This window comes from Emydura macquarii, unplaced genomic scaffold (assembly GCF_026122565.2).
Source record: "Emydura macquarii macquarii isolate MOO-44397 ecotype Brisbane River unplaced genomic scaffold, CSIRO-AGI_Emac_v2 contig_1725, whole genome shotgun sequence".
NCBI lineage: Eukaryota > Metazoa > Chordata > Testudines > Chelidae > Emydura > Emydura macquarii.
The window spans coordinates 23,850-30,449 of NW_027131862.1; positions in this window are offsets into that span (position 1 = coordinate 23,850).

A 6,600-nucleotide genomic window follows, 5' to 3' on the forward strand; every position below is an offset into this window, starting at 1 on the left:
CAGCATGGCCCTGCCAAGACTGGTCCTCCAACTTACTGGACCACTCAAAGGCAACTGCAATCTCACTCCCATTGCACTCAGATTTGATCTCTCTGGATCATGGTTGGCTTTTCCACCCAAACCTGCAATTCCTTCATTTAACAGCCTGGAAGCTTCATGGTTAAATCCCTAACAGCAGTCTCACAACTGCATTCCTCCATCCAAAATATGCTTGACTATATGCTGCACTTGACACAACAAGGCTTAGCAATTTCCTTTATCAAGATTAATCATTCAGGAGAATCAACTTTTCACGCTTGTGTGGATAACTGTTCTGTTTTTATCTAATGGCATGACAATTAGATTCTTTAAAACTTGGAAAGATTGTACCCTCAGTTAAGGGAGCCTGTTCACTCTTGGGACTTGAACTTGGTTTTGTCTAAACTTATGGGACCACCTTTAGAGCCGTTACAACATGCTCCTTCCCACACCTTTTGTGGAAGGTACCTTTCCTAATTGTCATCATTCTGCCAGAAGTGTCTCTGACCTGTGCACCCTCGCATCCAAGCCAATGTACAGGGTCTTATTTAAAGATAAGGTATAATTATGACCTGATCCCAGTTCTCTCTCTAAGGTACTTTCAAATCAATCAATTTACTTATGGAATGCACATGTGTAACGCATCCTGGAAAATAGTTACAAAAGGTTAGTAACCATTTTTTATAGTTTAGTCTTAATTTGCTGGTAGTGGCTGCTGCCAGTAGCAGGTTGGGGTTGGGACAAGCATATGCCACTTCTGCTGAAAGAGGAAAGAATGATTCCCTAAAGAGAAAGGTGCTCTCTTCTCCCTCTCTCATCATCAGGGTGGCATATTATCAAGCAGTTATAGCGTATCAATTCCACCTGTGGGAAAAGATGACATCGTTTGTGAAGGATTTGGTGGATGACAAAAGGAGATTGGCAAATGCAATCCTAATGGAAGGTCAAAATGTGGCAAAGCACACATTCAGGGCTTTGTTTAATATTTTAGACTCTTCTGCCAGAGCACTTATTTCTGAAGTTATTCCGAGGACATGTGCTTGGTTTTGCTCCTCTTCTCTAGCTCTGGATACCAGAATTAAGGTGGAAGATCTCTCCTTCGAAGGGGATGATCCTTTAAGTGACAAGATGGAGGAGTTGCTGGGGAAGCTGATTTAGAATGACAGCTTTAAAGAACTCTTTGGGCTTGATTTCTTCTATTAGGAGACCTTCTACTCCTTTTTTCCACAATCAGAGACAGTGTTATCCAGTCTTCTTCAGCTTATATCTTGTCAAATCAAAGATGCAAGAAACAACTCTGGCAATCTACATCTTTCCAGAGCAAATACAAGGTCAAACTGAGGCTTAAATCTAAACAATCTGCTCCCTATCTGTTGTTTTTGTTGAATGCCAGGCCTCAGATTTGATGTGAGGACAGAATGTCAAGAACCAAACAACAAGGACCCTTGCCTTTCTCTGTTTGGAAACAGGCTAGCCCATTTTTATCAGAAAATGGAGGCTCATTAGATCAGACAAATGGGTCCTAGAAATTCTAGAGGAGGGATATGCCATTACGTTTAAGAAACTACCCCATTTATTACCCCAACCTTCTCTTTTCAGGGAATCTTCTCATTCTACTGTCAGAAATGCAGAAATTGCTTCTGATATGGGCTGTTAAGGAGATATCCAAACAGATGAGGGACCATGGGTTTTATTCAAGATACTTTCTGTTGCATAAAAAGGATGGGAGATTTTGTCCAGTTTTAGATTTAAGAATTCGGAACAATTCTTCTACATTGCGAAGTTTGGGCTGTGTATGTTAACTCTGGCCTCCATAATTCCTTGACTTTCAGCTATGGATTGGTTTGCGACTTGGATGTCCCTACCCATATCCCTTGCACCACTTTTGTGGCCATACTGGGACCCATGAGTGGCATATAGACACCCACTTTTGAGGACATCTAGCATCACCCAAAAGGGATAAAGGAGCACGATCTGCTTCAGCTTCATTAGCCAGACATCCTGATCATCAAGAGGAGACCTTTGAGGCTCAGGAGGAAAGACTAGACAAGAAGTCTTCTCCAGTGAACAACATTTGCTCATCTTCTCCTGTTGAAGTCGTTATGCCTCCCCCACAACCTACAGCAGATGACTTCAAGCAGTTCCAAGACCTCTTTAAGAGGGTAGCAGATTTGGTACAAATCCCACTTGAAGAAGTCAGAGTCACACAGCAAACTGCTTGACATATTGCAGATATAGTCATCAGCCAGAATTGCACTCCTCATCAACGAGGCTTTGCTTGACCTGTCAAAAACTATATGGCAGACACCAACTACAATACCCCTCAATGTGCAAACAGGTGGACAAAAAACATTGTGCCCTCTAAAGACGTGGACTCTTTATTCTCTCACCCATTCCTAAATTCACTGATCATCAGCGCCGTTAACAAATGTGGTAGACAGCACCATACTAAAACACTATCATATAACAAGGACTGGAAGCGACTGGATTTATTTGGATGTAAATCATTCTTCAGTGACCCTACAATTTAGGATCACTAGTTACCAAGCCCCCATGGCAAAATACAACCATGCCAATTATTCTAAATTAGAACATATTTATTGAGCACCTCTCTTTAGATCAAAAAGAGCAATTTCAGGTGATTATTGCTGAGGGTCAGTTCCTGGGGAGGACAACATTACAGGCTTCTCTGGATGATGCTGATACAGCTGCTTGTTCCATCTCAACAGCAGTGACCATGAGGAGAGCTTCTTAATATCACCTCTCTTGCTTTCCAAAAGGAGGTACAAGCCATAGTGGAGAAGGTCGCATTTGAGGATCAAAATTGTTGGCAGAAAAAAAGTACAAATCCCTCCACACATTGAAAGATTCCAGGGTCACATTACGTTCTCTGGGTATTTACACCCCTGACCCAAAAAGGAGATAAAGAAAGTACCAGATGACACAGAGCTCTCAGCCTACTTACTTTCCTCCTCCGCGGAGACAGTATGAACCCCAAAGAAAGATGCAGAGATTACAGAAACAGAGACAGACTGCCATCACAATCATTGGCATTATAACCTACACCCAAACAGCAATTTTGATGTGTTGATTGAGGTCCCGAATTACCACACCCAGTTTCTTTGCTGCAACGGACTTTCCCAGTTTTGACGTAAAGGAGTGAGTATAACCACAGATGAGTGGATACCAGAGATCATCGCCAAAGGATAGTCAATCCATTTTACCTCTCTCCCCTCTACTCATACCTGTCCCTCTTCAGGCCCCTTTCTCACAAGCACCTCTTACATGAGGAAACAAACCACCTTCTAAAACTAGGTGCTAGAGAACCAGTTCTCACCCAACACAGAGGGAAAGGTTTCTATTCCAAATGCTTTCTAATACAGAAAAAGAAAATGTTAGAGAGCCATTCTGGATCTAAGGCCGCTCAATAGATAAAAATTCGATATTTACCTTGGCAGTAATAATCCCATCTCTGGACCAGGGGGACTGGTTCTTGGCCCTCAACCTATAAGATGCTTACTTTCATATCAAATCCCCCATCTCACAGGAGGTTTCTAAGATTCACTCTGGGTCAAGTTAATTTCCAATACATGTGTTCCCATTTGTTCTCTCATCTACACCCAGGGTGTTCTTAAAGATCCTTTTTGTGGTAGCTGTTCAACTTCACAAACAAGATATGATTTCCATATCTAGACATATCTTTCCATATCTAGACAATTGCCTCCTCAAAGCACGTTCCTTCACCAATACCTTGAGAGACATACAAAAGACTATAGATTTATTCCTACGGTTGGGACTACAACTAAATACCCAGAATCCAATTTGATCCCAGGGCAACAGCTGGAATTCATAGGAGCCTACCTAGATGCAATGGAGGCCAAAGCTTTCCTCCTATTGCACTGGTTCAACACTTTAGCCAGCTTAATCTCAACAGTTCTGGCCAGTCCTCAGCCCGAACCTGTCTTCAACTACTGGGGCAACAGGTGGTGGGCACGTTTGTCATAAATCATGCGAGACTCCATATGCGTTGCCTTCAAGGATGGCTCAGAATGGTATGTCACAAGCAGACAGTTTATACAAACTTCTATCAATATCCTTGTTGATCAAAAACTCTTGATTGATGGATAGATCCTAACGATGTCTGCATGGGAGTCCCTTTGATTCAATCACCCCTGTCATTCATACTGACAACAGATGCATCCCTAATGGAATAGGATGCCCAGCTGGACACCTACAACATTCAGGGAAAATGGTCCTCTCTTGAATCCACATTACATATAAACTTACTGGAGCTTAGAGTAATCAGGAACGCCTGCTCACACTTCCTACTTCCGATCAAAAGCAACAATGCATGTGTGTTTTACATAAACTGCCCGGGAAGAGCAAGAGTAAGATCAACTTTCTTGTCTGCTGAGGCAGTGAAACTATGGAACTGGTGCATTTGTCACCACATCAGCATCTCAGCAACCTACCTCCCGGGTATACAGAACACTACAGCAGATATTCTCAGCAGAACGTTTTCCCAAGATCACGAATGGGAAGTAGAAACTACCATCTTTCACAGCATATTCATATATTGGGGAACTCCAAAAGGTCTATTCACCACAGCCAAGAACAAGAAATCCTCCTAATTCTGCTCCAGAGCAGGACTGGGTCACCATTCTCTGAGATGCTTTTCTCCTCAGATAGGACAGGCATCAATTATATGCTTTTCCAACGATTCCACTAATATCCGAGGTGATAAGAAAGAAATAAAAGGCCAGCGTTATTCTTATAGTGCTAATGTGGCCAAGACAGACATGGTTTCCATAAGTTTCTCACTTTGCGGTTTGTCAAAAAATCAGTCTCCACCCTGTTCCTCCTCGTCTTTCTCAGGATGTGGGCCTGATCTATCATCCAATGTACAAGTTCTCTGATGCAAAGTATGATTCCTTGATGTTTAAAAATAATAGAAATGAATTGTTCTGAGGACGTAAGGGAGGTACTGATACATAGCAGGAAAATAACTACATGTCACACATACATTCAAAAATGGAAGAGATTCCAACTCTGGTGTGATGCAAGACAGGTTACCTCTACATCCAATCCTATACTGATTGTGCTAGATTACTTACTAGAATTAAAGCAATCAAGTCTATTTCTAAGTTCAGTAAAATTACCTCTTGCAGCCATCAATGCTTTCCATCCTCCTGTGTTCTTTCATCCTACAATGAAAAGATTTTTGAAGGTATGAATGACCTCTACTCAAACCAGAGATCCTACACCACCATGAGACCTTAACCTTATCTTAAACTGCCTTACTAGGTCCCCTTTTTTGAGTCTATGGCCACTTGTTCACTTCAACACCTCTCTATGAAAACAGCATTCCTAGTGGCCATCACAACTGCTCAGAGAATGGGAGAGATAGGGGCCCTAATAGTGTACCCCCCTTTACAATGGTGTTCAAAGACAAGATCAAATCACACCCCAAATTCCTACAAAAAATATCTTCAGCCTTTCACATAAATCAACTTATCCACCTCCCAACCTTCTCTCCCAAACTGAACTGGGATAAAAGGGAGGCAACATTATACACACACAGCGTGAGGAGAGCATTAGCCTTCTATTTGGAAAGAACCGAACCTTTCAGAAAATCTTCAAGACTATTCCTTTCCATCACAGGGGATCCTTTAGATCTGTCTATCTCTAAGCAAAGACTCCCTATGTGGATATCGGATTGCATTAACTACTGCTATGTGTGTGCATGACTTTCAATCTCCTTCTGGAGCTCGAACTTACTCTACAAGATCTCTGTAGGTGATAAAGCTGTCCACTTCCATAGCCTTCCTGAATAATGCAGAGCAGCACCTTGGGCATCTGCTCATACATTTGCTGAAGATTATGCAGTCACCCATGACTCAGCATCTGATGCTATATTTGGCTCGACTATACTATCCTCAATATTGGACTAAACTCCAAAGCTCCACCCTCTCTCAGGGTACTGCTGTAGAGTCACCTACAATGGACAACCCATTTGGATGCTACCCTGAGAAGAAGGAGGTTACTTATCTTGTGCAGTAATTGTGGTTCTTCAAGATGTCCCCCTGTGGGTGCTCCACTACCCGCCCTTCTCCCCTCTGATTCAGAGTTCTTATCCAGGAGCTCGAAGGCACTGAGGATTGTTTGCCTTCATGGTGCTATATAGCATCAAGGCAGAGCGCGAGATGGGGAGAGTGAACGGATGGGCCGAACAGACATTGTTACCTAAAATCTCTGATCTGAGGCACAAGGGACGCAAATACACTGAGAGCACACATAGGGGACACATCTCAAAGAACCGCAGTAACTGCACAAGGTGAGTAACCTCTTATGTGACTCCATTTGTGCATCTCAAAAAAGAGGCCAATGCAGCACTGAATGTGTCAGGACTACAGGCCAAAACTGGACAATCTTCCAGTATTAATCAATATACCTCCAGACATTCTTTTGTTCTGTATCTCTGGGTTGGCAGTGAAAGGAACTGAGGTGATAGAATGTGCAGTGCCTCCTTATGTACCCTTGCCCTCCGAATGTTCAGAGGCGCAGAGAGAAGGTATAGGAGGG